The 15994-nt window shown below is 39.5% G+C and overlaps 1 protein-coding gene and 1 long non-coding RNA gene across 19 annotated transcripts in view; one reads left to right on the top strand and one right to left on the bottom strand.

Moving 5' to 3' along the window:
* Positions 1-6214, bottom strand: part of RC3H1 (ring finger and CCCH-type domains 1) — a 63097-nt gene extending 56883 nt beyond the window's left edge. For 3 of the 14 annotated variants that reach the window (XM_035332529.1, XM_035332531.1, XM_035332534.1), the window contains exon 1: positions 6017-6211. The gene's annotated coding sequence lies outside the window, so the exon portion shown is untranslated. Of the gene's footprint in view, positions 1-6016 lie in introns of all 14 variants that reach the window. The other 11 variants (XM_035332532.1, XM_035332538.1, XM_035332540.1 and 8 more) reach the window with 5 other exon arrangements.
* An 84-nt stretch (positions 6215-6298) lies between these two features.
* LOC118170390 lies at positions 6299-15335 on the top strand. 5 transcript variants are annotated; one of them, XR_004752694.1, is made up of 6 exons: positions 6299-6727; positions 6827-6933; positions 8902-8996; positions 10778-10838; positions 12784-12838; positions 14906-15335. It is a non-coding gene; the product is annotated as an uncharacterized LOC118170390 (long non-coding RNA). The 5 variants fall into 5 exon arrangements; XR_004752692.1 differs by lacking the exon at positions 14906-15335 and adding an exon at positions 13361-14165 and having other exon boundaries at positions 12781-12838; XR_004752691.1 differs by having other exon boundaries at positions 6300-6727; positions 12781-12838.
* The last annotated feature ends 659 nt before the right edge of the window (positions 15336-15994 follow it).

Here is a 15994-nt window from a genome sequence, read left to right as displayed (position 1 = left end):
AAGTGCTGTGCAAGTGCTCCATGTAAAGAGGGGGAGGCTGAGACTTGCTTCCCAGTACATTACACATTGTTCGTTCTTCTATACCTCCTCTGTGAAGCAGGAGAGCATTTTGCTGTTTTGTAGTACCACAAAACACCCAGAACACCTGACTGTGGCACAAAACTCAGGGTTGATTTTGTAAAACCGACTGAAATACAAACCATCTCAAACAGAGATGGTTGCTTCACTGGACTCATGAGCACGAACTGATATTTTCAAAATTTCATTAACACAGTGTTCACTTGTAAAGGCAGGGAAAAATTTTCTACTGAGCCTCTCAGAGAACAGCCGACACCCTGAAACATGACATTTACTCATTAGGTCTGATCATCATAACTGCCACAACTACGAATGGTCATAAAATAATGTTTATGCAGCATGTCACAAGTTTAGAGTGCCATGATAATCAAACTCACTTTCTACTATTTCTTTTAAATTAGTGGCTGATAATTTCCAAGGTCTTTCCTTTGTTTTTTGCATCCTGTCATACAAAAAAAAAAAAAAAGATACAAATCACTTTAGCCTTGCTGTATTGCGATTACCAGATTCAAGACATACAACCACTGAAGGAACTCACCACTTCCATTTGTTTGTACTGTTCCAAATGTCAAATAGTACCTGAAGAACTTCCATTCCAAACTGATAACAAAAGGAAGGGGCGGGGGGAGAACAAGCAAAAAACATGTGACTTACAAGACAAGCAGCAGCCAGGAGTTAGAAGTTTTATTTAACTCTCATTTTTGCAGGAAAGAAGGCATTTACATTACACAATCGTAGTAAAACATGGAAGAGTTACTGATTCACATACAACTGCTACCAAAAAAAAAAAAAACACAACTGAAGAGGATTAAGTCAGTATGAATAACGTTTACTCTAAAAACAAGGCACAGAGAATGTAAAATGCTACTGAACAGTGGGAGTGTTCCAAAGAAGCTGGTTTACTAATAAGTGGGTAATTAAAACCATCCCCCTCAGCATGAATTTCAATTCATTCTCTTTGCAATACCTCCCCTGAACCTGACTCCTTTTGCCTCAAAAGACAGCTCTTAAATTTGAGTTGGAGACCAACACTGCCTGCAACAATTTATCAAAAATAATTAGCTTGCAGGTCCCTGAAGACATTCAATGCATACTAAAGAGACAGGATTCCTGCTTCTCTACCAGAAGTTTCCTTTCAAAACAGAAGGGAAGTTAAAAGTTTTAATTGAAAAACCTTCCAGCTTGTTCACCATTTTAACTGAAGTAATTGCTATAAATGACTTCAAGAGGAAATTCTGAGAAGGCCTTTAGAGCCAGGCTAACAGCACTATTGTTCCATCAGCTGATCAACCAGAAGTTTGTAATGAACAATAAATTTTAAAACAACCAGATCTCAACCTTCAAAGCTTGTCCTGACAGGGTTTAGTAAACAGGGAAGCGTTCTGAAAAACGATATTTGGAATGCCTGGGTCATACATTAAACGTAACAGGCTGCTTTTAAACAGTAGTTAAAAAGCATGATTTTTAAAACACATACTTAAACAGAATAGTGAAGGGATAAGAGTAACCAGGCTTTGTTAAAATAATAAACAAACCAAAAGGAATCAGGAACCTCCCAGAGCAGCATGTATTTCAGTTACTACAGCTGTTCCACATGCTTTATTTCTTCAGCAGGCTTGGAGCCGAAGTGCAATCACAGTACAGAAATCCCAGATTAACACAACATGCACCCCTGCTGTAGTTCTAAACATTTGTGTAATTGACGAACGGTGCTTTATGGGAAGAATTACAAAAAACACACTGATTTTGCTAGGTTTTTTTTTTGCAAGGAATCAGTGGTGGGACGGCTCTGTACAGCAAGAACGTTGTCACTTATGGCTATTTTAGTGACATTGAGGTTGGGATGAATAATTGTCAATAAACCCTGCAGCTTCTGGAATGCTGAATTAGACTCGCCTAACCACTGTATTATCCATCACTGAAACAAACACCCTTTACTGCACTGACTCAAAATACAGAGCAACCAGAGACTACCACTATCTGTGTGAAACAAAGGAAAGATTGGTTCCTTTCCTTCTGCTACACTTGCAATACTCCTCAGTTTAACTGCGTATCTTCCATTTCTTACATTGCAAAACAGGAAAAAAAAATATTTTCTTAAATTGCCAAAACAATCCTCTTCCCTTAACTACTGTCATCCCCCTCCCAACCACCTCTCATGTGAAGATTTTTCTATGTTCCCATTGAATCCTCTTTTTTAATCACAAAGGTGACATTGTACAAAACAGCATAGGTAAAGGCACTCAATCAAGTGACACAGATTTTTTGTTTTTCTACATGTGGCCTTTATGCTTCCCAAGATCCTGTTTCCTTTTTTCAAAAAGTATGCTGAGCAATAGCTTCCACATAGAAATCTGTAAAGGATGTCTGGGTCCTTTATCTGTGTGAATTTAAGTCTTTAGATATTTGAAATGTCAATGGTTGGTGCTCAAGAAGTGCTGCTAACCAGATGAGGTGACGTTTCTCATCTAAATAAAGCATCAGTTTCTTGCTCACAAGTTAAAGCTTGGGCCAGAGCCAAGAACTACCTTCTCAATGGTAACCTGCTCTTGTTATTCTGCCAGCCTTACTGCAAATTATTCAAAGTCTGCCTGCGTAACATTTCTGTAGTATGTTGCTGATGTACATAACAAGCCATTTGCACCTGCCAGAAGTTATGCCAGACCACACGTACACACCTTCTTTCTAACTACGTTAAAAAGGAACCTCCTGGGAAAAGTAAATGAATAAATCTTGCATAGAACACATTTCTCTAACAATTCCAGCACAGAGCACTGTACCACTGGTATTGCTTCTGGCCACACAAACTTCCAACGAAAGATCTAGAAGTCTTGATATTTCAATCACAAAAGCTAGTTCCCCCTTTACCTGGTACCACACAACGAGTTGTTATCATGCAGTAGTAGGAAAGTTATTTCCAAAAACACCCTAACCAGACAGTCTTTTTTTATGTCAGAAGGACTATTTTAACAACCTAGCAGGGCTTCACCTTCTTCCCAGTTACGCATTTCCACAAATAAAAAAAAGCATTAGAAATCAGTTAGCTCTTTGAAATCTAATACCATTGCAGCTTTTACCGTACCGGTAACAAAGAAAATGAAACTGATGCAAGATAATGTCATCAGAAGTACTTCTTGAGAAAAACAAGTGACCGAAGTAAGTGATGGGAACTGTACCCAATATCTACGTACAGAAAGGAAAGTAACAAGAGTAAATATTTGTGGTTTTCTTTCTCAGTTATCATGAGTCCGTAAGACTTGAGATTGCTTTACTGTAATAGAGCCTACACAGAAGCAATCTTGAAGGTCACACCAATTTCAGCTGGTGCTGAATGTTTATATAATAACCTTTCAAAACAGAAACACATTATATGTTTATTCTGTATAATAGCTGCATATTCATTACCAAATGCAGTCCAAGGCATTAACTTCAAAGTACAAATTCTCCCATGGCTTATCTCTCATGTACTTTGAGCCAGATTTCTTTTTTGGCCTAGCAGGCTGCATTACTTGGTATGCTCCAGCAAACAACTATTCTCCAACTTACTGGGGAGCAAAACCCGCAAAACCACACAGTTTTATCTGTCAAAAGATTCAGTGAATCTACTGGGGAAAAGAATTTTACATGATGCACAGACTTCGCAAGTTCTACAAAGGACTGTCTTCTTAAAAGGTATCTTACAGTTGCAGCAGTGTGCTGCATAGCGATTTTGAGACACTGGGGATGCATGTTTGAGTCTAAATGCAGAGGAGTGCTTTCCTTTTTGTGCAGTCTTACACTTCATGTTATTTGAAAGCTACAGTTCCCCAAGTTCTTCCAAAGGGATGAAACATTTGTTCCAGGTATCCAGCATGTAAGCTATATGATTTCTCAGGTGGAGTAAAAAAAAGGTAATTATCTTTCATATTATTAAATAATACAAAACAGGAAAGGTCAATTTCCTGTTTTTAAGTATCACAAAGACACCCCTTTACCGCAGTGGTTAGTTAAGAGATACAGACCCTAGATGAAGTGCGATATCAGACTTCACCATCATCAGAGGTGATCACTAGCATCACCTTCAAGACCTCTGAATTAAATATAAATAATATGTGTCCTAAGATGCTCTTATATTAAACCTTGACATATTAATGAATGCAATTGCTGGATTCATACATTCACCTGTTCATTGGAACATTAGATTTTAAAATATTTATCAGCATACAATAATATTACAAGTCTCCAGATTATTTTTGTTTTAAACTAAAATAATATGGATACAACATTGACAAAACCCAGAAAACATACAAACAACTTCCCACCCATCTCCATTAATGTTAACGCTGCACAAAAGTGATAGATGAGCATGGCACTCAAGACTCTGGCTGTCAAAACAGAGTATGTTGACAGTACCTGCATTTCCAAGTCTCCCTCAACCCAACCCATCAAGCTATCTGCTTTGACAGAACATTTCTAGGACAGGAAGGTAAAGCTATAAGCAACTGCAGAGAAAAAGAAATGTGCCTTACTGATAAAGTCTGTCTCTATTTATGTTAGTGGAAACCATAAATTCAGATCCACATTAGGTATTAATAGACTAAAGAAAGCCATGGTCTATGGGTCTAGTGGTGAAGCTTAGAAACTGTCAGTAATGTACACACTTTTCCTAAGAACACCGGGCTATTTGTACAACCAGGAAGACTCCTATTAGCTCCACTGACTGACACAGAAACAGATATTTGCAGTTGACAGAGCACCAACTAATGCCCTGCTGCCCTTGTAAAACTAAAGGGGTAAAAAATAAAATTAAAAAAGAGGCTAAGTTTAGGAACATATACATTTCTGTCTTGTATCCAAGAGTTACCTAACAATTCTGTGTAGCTATATGACACAAACAGAGCATAAATGCAGAATTTAACAGTGGCATTTCTCTTAGAAGCAGGATCATTAAAAGATAACATTTCTAAAACAGTTACAGAGATTAAAGCAGCTCCACTACAGCCAAGGCTGCCTTGTCCCTTTGGATTATTTTTGCACTTTTTTACTTGGCCATTTTCAGTATACTAAGAACCACAGTGAAAACAGTACCTACTATGCGGGGAGGGAGGGGCAGAAGATTTCTCAGTCATACTTGACCAAAAATTAAAAATAAGAGAGCTATTCTTAGGTGAAAGACATACATCCCTGCGGAGAAAATTAAATATTCACACTTCTTAGGAAAAAATAAGCACATCGGTTTGCTCTTCATAAAATGGCACAGACCTCACAATGGCTTTTGAGGACAAAAACCAACACCAGGACATTCCCAACCACCAAAACACATTAAAACGCGGCTGTACCAATGCCGCGCTCCCAGCACGAAACCTTACCCATCCTCGCCCTGTTATCCAACAGCTAAAATAACGCCAAAAACTAGTGAAAGCGAGCGGAGTTTCTGTTGTGTTTTGTCACGGCCGAGGGCCACCTCGCTCTTCCCTGAGGCGCCACAGACAAAAGGGCGACAAGCGGCGGGGGGAGGGGGTGCGGGGAAGGGGGCTCCGGCCTTCCTGCTGCTGGTTTAACCGTGCGGGGATTTAGTCTTCTCTTCTTTCCAGGCACATACGGCCCCTGGAAAAACAGCAGCAGACGCAGGCCGCGCACAAAAGCCGCCTGTCGCTTCCCCGCCGTAGCCTGAGGCAATGCTGCTTCGCCCCCACCCGGCCGGGCCCTACCGCCGGGCCCTCCCCGCCCCCCTTTGCCTCCGCCGGCCTCAGCAGCTCCCTCCCCGGGGCGCTCAGAAATCGAGCCCGGCAGAAGCCCGAGGCCTAGCGAGGCAGGCAGCAACAGCACGGGCCCCAGTGCCTAGCGCAGCGCCCGCCCCTCCGCCTCGACCCCTCTCCGGGACGGGAGCGCAGCGCTCTCGCCCCATTGTTCCCCGCACCCCCGGCTCCGTTCCCCTCAGGGAAAGCAGCGCACTCACCACACGGGCCGGGCTCCCCGCAGCGGCCGCCGGCCCCCTCAGCTGCGGCACACGGGGGTGGCCGCAGCGCCCTGCGCCTCCAGCATCCACTGGCTCCGGGGCGCCGCCGCCGCCTCCCGTCGCCCCGCCGCCACCGCCACCGCCGCTGCAGCAGCGGCCATCTTGTGCGTCGGCTGCCTCCCCGCTCCGCTCCGCTCCGCCTCGCCTGCCTGCCTGCCCGCACCGCCTCGCCGCTGCCGCCCGCCCCTTCCTGCGCCCGGCCCCCCCGACAGGTGGGGAGGAACCGGGAGAAAGAGCCGAGTCACGGACGGGAGCTTGGGGACAGCCCTGCGGGGCGAGGGGCCGGCGCTGCCGGGCGGGGGTGCTGTCAGCCGCTGTGGGGAGGCCGTCGCGAATTCCTGTCAGGAGCAGCAGGCGCTCCCCTCTACCCTTCGTGCCTTTATTTTTATTTATTTTTTTCTTCGTTCCTCCACCTCGTTTCCTCCTCCCTAGCGTTCACTGAGGGTGCAGCGAGGTTATAGGGCCGAGGCTGTAGCTCTTGGTTACGTTACGTGTGTCTCGAGGAGCCGGGTGCGGGCTCGGAGCCTCCCGCAGCCCGCCATTTTACCTCAGCGCCCGCAGCCGAGGGAGCCCTGCCTCGGCGGGCCGCGCTGTGGTTGCCCTCCTCTTCCCACAGTGACTGCCTCACGCCACCAAACCTTGGAGTTTGGGGTTGTTTTCTTACTTTAAAAGGTGGGGTGGGTGTGTGTGGAAATGTTCCCCATCCTGAGTGTCCGTGCAGTTCAGAGGCCTCGTTTCTTTGCTCACCAGGCCCCCTGGAAGGCACAGAGCTTGGCTTGCTGCTGAAGAAGGTCCTTCCTTAGCTTTCTTTGCTGCAGGATACATTTGATTCATCATCATCCTCAACAAATATAAAGGTAAGAGGTGATGAGGACCCAGCAAGCCCTACTGCATCACACAGTATCTGGACCTGTGTTTCTACATTTTGTCTACTTAAGAAGTTTTGAAATGAAGTTTTCAAGGATTTTTACATATATTCATGACAACTTGCTGCATTAAGTTAGCACATGCTGATTGCTATTTAGTTCTCAAAGCATTTTGAAGCTATTTAACATCAGGATATTTCAAGGTAGCATCAATTTGATTCTCATTTTAAGAAAACATTAACTGATATATAAGATACTAAGGAATTTTGCCAAATGTAGTTATAAATTTGATGACAAAAATTGGGTTTAATGGTCCCATCCTGTTCCCCAGCTATGTTATTATGTCTGTGCCTAGCAGGAGGCCTAAGTGTCTGTAGTGGGCTCTGCGGCACCAGGACCCAGGTGAAGTAACGTCGGTCACAGGCAAAGCTTGGCACATGATTTGTTTTGTACAGCTCCTCTTGCACCTTGTTACTTAAGAAAATTCAGTGCTATAAAAAACACTAATAGCTAACATTACGCTTTGCCCCTTCTATAAGGTGTTACGTAATCATATCCTGAAATTTTTTCCCTCTCATTCCCCTTTTATGAAAGGCTTTGATGTGTTAACCCATCCAGTGAAGGCCTGTGCAGGATGCTGCGTGTGGAATCACTGCATTTCTAAACACTTTACCCTACTGTAGGGAGCATGCGCTGCATTATCGGTTCAGCATCCCAGCTGCAGAGGACTGCATGACCTTGAGACACCATTGAAACGATGCAATGTCAGGTCGGAAATAACCAGGCCCAGAGCCAGGGTATTGAGACAGCAACCTGCAAAAGGAAGCTGGATCATGACATGGCAGACACAAACCCGGAAACAAATAGCAGAGCTAGATTCCTAGACAAAGGGTCAAGTTTACATGGTAAAATTTAATATTCAGCCCACATTTCTGGCTTTTGTATTGATTGCAGACTGCTATGATTTTCACATTAATTTTACAAGAATTGTGGTAATGGTAGCTAAACATTAATTCTGTCACTTTTAAGAAAGAAATTGTCTATGACAGACTTTCACCAACACAGTTAAGCTTAACATTTTTCAAGGGTTAGTGCTTGAATAAAATAATATTAAGAACAACTTTAGTTTCTGAAAACAAGGTTTTCTTGCCATAGTCACATGCATTTGAGAGCTGATGAACAGAGAAGATTAAGATCTTTACAAAGACCACCTTTAACTTATCCAGACTCAATTCTAAATGAAATTGCAACCTAGTTTCTAAGTTGTGTGCTCTAAACTACCCATTAGCTGTTCCTTGGCCTGTTTTCCTCTGTTGGCTAGAGAATTGAGATAGCTTTGTGAATTGGACCCTTCCTTCAGCAATAATGAGTTAGTGTGAATTACAAAAGAAGTGCAACTTTGACAGTTTAACATGGAAGTGTGAATCTTAAGCATTATGGCTGTTCTCTTGTTATATCAAAGAGCTTAACAAATTATTTAAACAAATCTAAAGGGATGTTTCCAAGCTTCAGAATCTTTAGTGCCATTGTTACAAAATTAAATATCTTCATAAATGATTTAATCAAGACTACCAAAGTTTACCAGATTCAGAAGTTGGAGATGATCACAGGTTAGTATGTTATTACATTTTTATCATTATGTTGGCATACAAATACTTCCTACAATGCCCAAATGAAACATTAAGATCACTTATTCCTAATGACCATATAAATTATGTAAGAGTCTTTGTCTTGAAGCACAGTCTCGTATAACCAAATGGCAAATTGCAGCATGGTTTATTAAAAAAAATCTGAATCATCTTATTCATATCAAATTAGTTCTTCTTGCAAATGAATCATGAAGTGATATCGCTGCATATTATCCTAGATCAGTTTAAATATCTGATTCATCCTTTTACTCTAATTTAAAACTTTACATAACACAGAAAATTTTGAACCAGGAATTGTCATCTTTTGCAGGCTGCTTTCCTAAATGTTACAGTAGAAATGTGAACCTTAACTGAAGTTATTAGTATCCTGTTCAGACACAGAAGCCAGCACGAGGAACTAAAACGGTAGGTGTTCACTGCAACCTTTGTTTAAAGTTACAGAAACTATAAATGGTCAAGGCCTCAAGACATCCTCTTACTTCCTAGTGTATATCAGGTGGTTGTACACTGCACATCATCCTGGTGTTTTCTTTAGTCGAGTTTTTAATATTCCAGTCTGGAGACCTTACCACTTCTTATAGTCAGTTCCTATATATGGTTCCTATTTATTGAAAGGTTTTCATTTTCAGGTAGCTTATGTTTGCCCTAGTATTTAATTCTATGACCACTTAGTAAATTCTATTACCAGTATTTACTTGCTAACAACAATTTTCAGTATTACAGCACAGCTTACCACAGTACTGCATTGTTTAGAGAAGTGTGATCTGGAATGACCTATGTGCCTTATTAAGGAACATTGCAAAGATGCATGCATACTTTAAATTTCAAAACCCATTTTAGACCTTCATATGATTAACACTTTTCTAGCTGATTATTCTTAATTCTGGATTTAAAACGTTCAGAAATTTGTAGATGAGCTTGTTCCCTCTTTTTTTCAGGAACTGATTTCACTAGATAACTAGAATATTTTAATGTCTACCCTCTGCAGTTATCCCGCATTTCTTCCTTCATGATACACTGCTTTCACGTATGAAACATAAAACATTTGCTTTTAGGATTACTGTTTTCATATTTCATTGCAGCTTGTTATTAATTCTGCTGTCATTTATCTCTAATTATTCAAATTGTTCTTTATTGTCCTTAAAATCCACAGGAATTAGTTTAAATTCTAGAACAACGTGTCAATTTTCCATGACATCTTTTTCCTCACCAAAGAGGTGCTAATGTAGGCACAATTCTAGGATGTTATATTTGTGGACAACCTAGTAACCTTCTGATTATACATTAGAAATGTATCCCTCCATTAGCCTGTATTACTGAAAGGAAAAAGGTAAAATATCAGCGCAGCTGTCAAATGGTATCATTTTGATGATTCAATTTTGTATTACTGTTTCCATATAAACTTCAATGCAGTAGTACAATAGCTGTCTTCATAAAAAGAAAGACTTTTAATGTGTCGGCAGTGTTTCAGTTTGCTATTTCAGTTATCTACATGACCACTAAAGCTGATAATGATGGAAAATTTCTCATTTTGAAACCTGTGATATCAAAATGAAAGGCAAGATTTAAATATTTTCCCAAATGGCTGCAATCATTAAAAAATGTTGTTGCTGTAGAAATAAAAAATTCACACAACCAAAATTACTACATTTGTGTTGTAAAACAAAAAAGAAAATCTTTAGCACTTTTTTGTGCTTGACCATACACATTAACAAAACCTAGAATTCCTGCTCTTTTATAAATTTCCACTCACAGAAGCAGAAGACGAAAGCATAACCACCCAATGTTATCATTAAAGAATAAGCTGAATGTCATCCAAGCCCATATAGTTCAAATGCAACTTTCAGAACTAATTATGTTAAAATAGTACGCGTGTGAAAACAAAATAAAATCTTCCACTATGGAAGGACATGCTCAGTATCTAAACCATAACGTATGAAGTTTAGATTTCATTTATACAAGAGAAGCCTTAATGATGTAATTGGATGTGAAAGGCACAAGTATAAGATTAAAAGTAATTCCATGAATGTTTCTCTCTCAATCATTCAATTTACACAAGCAAGGTAATAGTATGTAACTCACCGTTATCAGATTTGTTTAAAAAAATGTAAAACTTTCTACAGTTATTTGATGGTATGCAAAATAGATCTGCAGAATATCAATGCAGTCTACATTTGCATTTTCAGACTACTAGGAATGAAGAAATAACATTCCCAGTATGAAGGAAAAGAAGGAACAACGAGGAAGGTAAGAAAATTCCCTCTGATGATTTCTCATTAGAGGTTCCACTTAACTGTACCATCTCATTAGGCTCCTTGTCCCACTGACAGAGGGATCCTATATATTGACTTAGTAGTGAGTGGCACAGATTCTCATGGTACTCCTTAGTGCCTTTTTGCTTACATGCCATTGCCTTGTTCGCTTTGATCCCACAGCTTCAAGTGTCATTCAGCAACATTTCTTTCTAGGCATGAGGGAAAAAAAACACCTCGAAGCATTATAAAATATAAGAAGTAACAACATGACAAGAACACAGACCCACTCCGAGGCTGTGGGGATATCAGAGATTCAATGTTCACTGGGCAGAGCAAGTCAAAAGCACTACAACGTATTTGTTGTTCTGGTGCCCTCTGCTGAAATAACCATCTGTTTGGCTTCTGAATCCCCTGGGGAGAGCAAGGAGTCCTATGTGCCAAGTGCCATATGCTGCCACCTCTTTATCTTGCATTTTAGTTCCTTGATTTACTTCCTTTTGTATCTGGCTCAACAAAAAGCAGAAGCACAAGCCTTTCCTTTCCTTCCTTCCCGGTACTTCTGTTGAATTGTATCTTCTCTTCCTTCATAATGTTGTTGCATTGCAGCTTACAACAGCCTTTCACTGGGTTTAGGAAAATAACATGAGTTGTGATGATGAAAATTAAGAAAATAACATTTTATAAGAATTCCATCTTGTGTATAAAACCAAGAACCACCTAAAGTAGCCACATTATTTTTGCTCCTTTCTGGCAGTTTTCTCATGTTCTATAAAACTGGGGGGGGAAATGAAAGATGAGTAGGATGATACAGTCAGCACGGTTTTTCTACAGCAAGTCAATACATTTGTTTAGCTGCATGTAAAACCACAGCCTTACTCTCACTTTGAAGGGGAAGCTAAAATGTAGAGGTTAAGCAACTGTTCAGGTTCACATCACAAGCAGTGGCAAGATGTGGAATAAAACCCAGATCTCACGGTCTGGTCTCCTGTTCCAACCACTAGACCTCACTACCTCCTTCACACCTATGCAAATTACAGTAATTGCATTATGACTAAACTGCTGTCTGAGTAATTTTTCCAATCAAATTTCCAAGTTAGAGTACAAGTAAAAAGTGGGGCTGTCTTAAATCTCTGTGGTTGCATGACACTTCTGCAGTAAAAGAATACGTTCCGACTATTCCAGGAGTTATCCTTGCTTTGTGTCACATGTAAAGACTCAAGTTTTCTACTGGTTTGCTTTAAGAACATCTGACACAGGACTTCCCCAGCACATCTTCCAGCAAACATGACTATCAGTTGTTGTAGGAAAATAAAAGTAAAGGATGAAACAAGCTTTAGCTAATCTTAACATGAATGAATACAGAAGTTTGGATTATTATTATCATTTAACTACTGTGGATATCTAGTAACTTCTACTTTTTCAGATCTCAATTCTAGCACTTTTTTAAAAGTATGTTTTTTCAGGTAATTGCACAGGGCAATAATATATCATCCCTCACTGTTTCTTGAAAAGAGGCCTATAAATTTAATAACATATAGCTGCAGCACATGCTTGATAAGCACTTTACAAAAATATTTTTTTCAGAAGGAACATGTCAATTTTTTTTAGGTAGGCTGAGATTGTTTTTTTGTGAGATTATAGCTGTATGGTTATTTCCTTAATTCTTTTACCAGAGTCTACATATCACATCTACTTTCACAAGCAAATTCTATTACACACAAAACCCTACCTCTTGGCTACAAATTTCCTCCCCTGCTTTTAAATTTATTTTCAACAGAATATTTTCATTTTATTCTTTCTCTCATTACTGATAAAATGCTGTTACATAGCATCCTAGAAGTTTAACTTGAGCAGGAAATACACAAGCATGATTTGTTTTTACTGTTAGTAATCTGATGTGTCAAGTGATGCTGTCTACTCTTCTTTAATTCCAGCAGGTGAAGGAAGAGGCATTTACAGAAGAAGAGTAAAGAAATTCACCAAAGCAAATCCGTGAGTTGATTGAACAATAGTAGCTAAATAGTGGAATTAGCTCACATCACTAGACAGGAAGAAATAGTATTTGTGGTTTGGCTAGTACTGTACTGATATAATTGCTACAAAACAAAAAAAGAAAAAAAACAAAGAAAAAAAGAAACAACAAACCCAAACAAAAAACAACCAAACAACAAAAACAAAAACCATTGAGAAATAAACTGTAATTTTAAACCATATTATTATCAAATACTGAGCTGCAGCGTAGCACAGGTTCTCAAGTTTTTGGAAGTTTTGTCACAGGAATCTGCTACTTCCTGAGACTATAACTGCTGGGTTGCTATGCATTTTTCATTTTTTCTCTGCAACCTGAAGGAAATACGGACTCTGTTAATCTTGTATCCTATAGCCATTGCTGCTCAGCTGTCTATTTAGGTATCAGATCTTACTAGCAAGCAATTGATGGATATTTTCCCCAGAAAATAGTTAATCGCACTCCAATTTTCTTATTCAATTTTCTTATTCTTCTGAACTTTTCAGATGAAGGGATTGCTTTGGAGGTCAGGGATTCTCATACTAGATGCATATGCCATTGAGCTGACAATACCGAAGCTTTTTTGCCCCCATCATTTTCTACCCTATTAAGACTGACATTTTGTCTTAGTCCTTACACCTCTGTAGGGTATCACTAATGGAACCTACCAATTGCAGTTTACCACAGACGGGCCTGAAGTTATATCAGCTTTTCTGATGTTAAGATTCAGAAGCACATTTTTACAGCAACTTTTAGGCATGTCTTGCATTTTTGAATGAGGTCAACAGATGGGGATTTATGTAAATAAGACCCTTGGCTTTAAAGGCAGAAGAGTATATAGATGTAGCAACAGTTACAGATATTTAGATCAGAGAATGTGTGTAATACACACAGTGTTCATGTGGGTATGGGTGTATGTTTATATAATATGAATATTTGTGGGTATTCTTTGTGTGCATATATATCAACAGCAAAGCACTTGGTGATGTGGTGATAGCATTTCCTATCACACATCTTTGCACTTATTTTGTTTCTTAAACAAGATAGTGATCTTCTAACTCAGCAGCATGTAATGTAAGCATGAAATGTGGTGATGATAAGACTTCTGTAAAACATATTATTGTCAAGTGGATCTATATTACATGCACAGTGAAGTGACAGCTTACATGAGACAGCATTATCTCTGTGGGTCTTCCAAAAATAAATATAATCCCTATCAGTTTTTGCAGGAAAGTGACCTGTTTTTCCAGCTCCATTTCATTTAAAAATTCTATTCCTAGATACTTAAAGTGTTAAAATAGCCTTTTTTTTTCTCTTCTACCAAGTCTGAGTTTGATACTAATTACATTATCAAACCTACATTTCTCAGAAGGAGGCAGCTTCTTTGTTATGTATTCTATTCCATTTCCGACCCCAAAAAAGGAAAAAGGCTTCTCCCTTCATTCTGCTGACCAGTTATTTAGCAGAGCCCCCTGGTTTAGCAAGGCCATTTGGAACCTGACGCTTGATTCAGGTGTTACAGACCAGCACTAGGAAGGCCACTAACAGCCCAGTCACTCTTTCCTAAGACACAGAAAGGACTAGCACAGTGACCTCGTGCTTGCAATCCTGTATAAGGTCATACACTGTTAGAGGTGGCTGAGAGACAGTAAAAAATTATTTGAAGAAAATAAAAGTGATGGTTGGACCAGATGATCTTGGAGGTCTTTTCCAACCTTAATGATTCTATGAAACCTTACTCATATCAGGAACCTTGCTGCTAGAAAAGTCTTCTGCTAAGCCTGGTGAGAGACAGGGACATTGTTTCTCATCAGCCAGGCACGGGACATGTTGACAATTAGCAAAAGGATTTTTAGGTTCATGGTGTTAAGTAGATGTCTTCGGGTATGTCTCGCAAGCTACAGATCACAGCTCTAAAAAGTGTGTAGTTAACAAAAGGGTTGCTGCTTTTTTTTAATGTTCTGAATTTCATGAAAATAATTTTACACTTGTAATTAAAAGCAGTGTATATCCATTTATTCTCTGTAAAATAACACTGTTTTTTGAGACAGGTGAAGTTTGTGGATTCAGCCTACAGCTGTAACTGTTCAAAGGCCACATCTTCATCTTAAAAGTGGTAGCAATGTTTCCTGTGTTTTCTCCCACCTAGTTACTGCTCAAAGTAAGCTACTTATTAAGTTCCAACTGCTGTCAGATTCATATTGATTTGTTCTGTCAGAAGTAACTTGTAAACTCACTTCTGTACTATTGAGCTACCAAATATAGAAAACCAACAATCACATTATAAAACAAATAATCTATATTCTGTTCCTGGTTATATGGACAGAATTCAACATATAACAGTGTGTTTATTTAGGGCTGTGTCATGTTTAATTAGAATTAGACAGTGTGTTGGACATCTTTAACACATCTTGTATCTAGAAAGTCTCAACAAGTATTTAAACTGTGAAATATTTCCCATAAACTTCAAGTATTAATTAACTACTTGTTGAAGAGGATTTGACTCGATTTTATCTCTGGCATGTGATATTTGGCACCAGCCCTATGATTTTAAGGGTATCAAATCTCCCTAGAGAAAAGCCACTTCACGAGCTATTCCAAAGTATTTCCAATGCTGTTTTAAACATGTAAGAAGTCACTCCATTTTCTGAGTTCTAAAGCGTACTCCAGCAGTAAAATGAATATATTAGGCTAGCGCGCTCAAAGGTACTATAAAGACCCGAGGCAATGTCCCTGTGATGATGCTAGTATCTTAGCCGTATGGGAAAAACAGCATGGCAGGATCAGTTATAAACACTCTTTAAAGTTTTGCTTTTATTTTTGAAATTCTGGTTTAAAACAATATACAAAAATACATACAAAGACAAAAAGTTTCTGGAACCATTCTGTCCATACAAGTTACACACAGGTATATCTGAAAATAGAATATATTTTTCCAGCATACCTGCCCCCAGAATTGTTGGTTTTGTTCCAAACTATGTAATTTCCTCCGATTATTTACGTGGATAAGGTAGATTACCTCCTGAATAGGAATCCTTCTTCGAGCCTATTTTCAGACATTTCAGGCAGTCCCTCACAGTGTCCTGGTTTCTGATTCATACAAGTGTCTAGCAGTGGCAGAAGTGGCGATGCCCCTTCTG

This window comes from Oxyura jamaicensis, chromosome 8, assembly GCF_011077185.1.
Source record: "Oxyura jamaicensis isolate SHBP4307 breed ruddy duck chromosome 8, BPBGC_Ojam_1.0, whole genome shotgun sequence".
NCBI lineage: Eukaryota > Metazoa > Chordata > Aves > Anseriformes > Anatidae > Oxyura > Oxyura jamaicensis.
The sequence above is the reverse complement of the archived record's forward strand: the minus strand, read 5'-3'. Positions and strand labels throughout refer to the sequence as shown.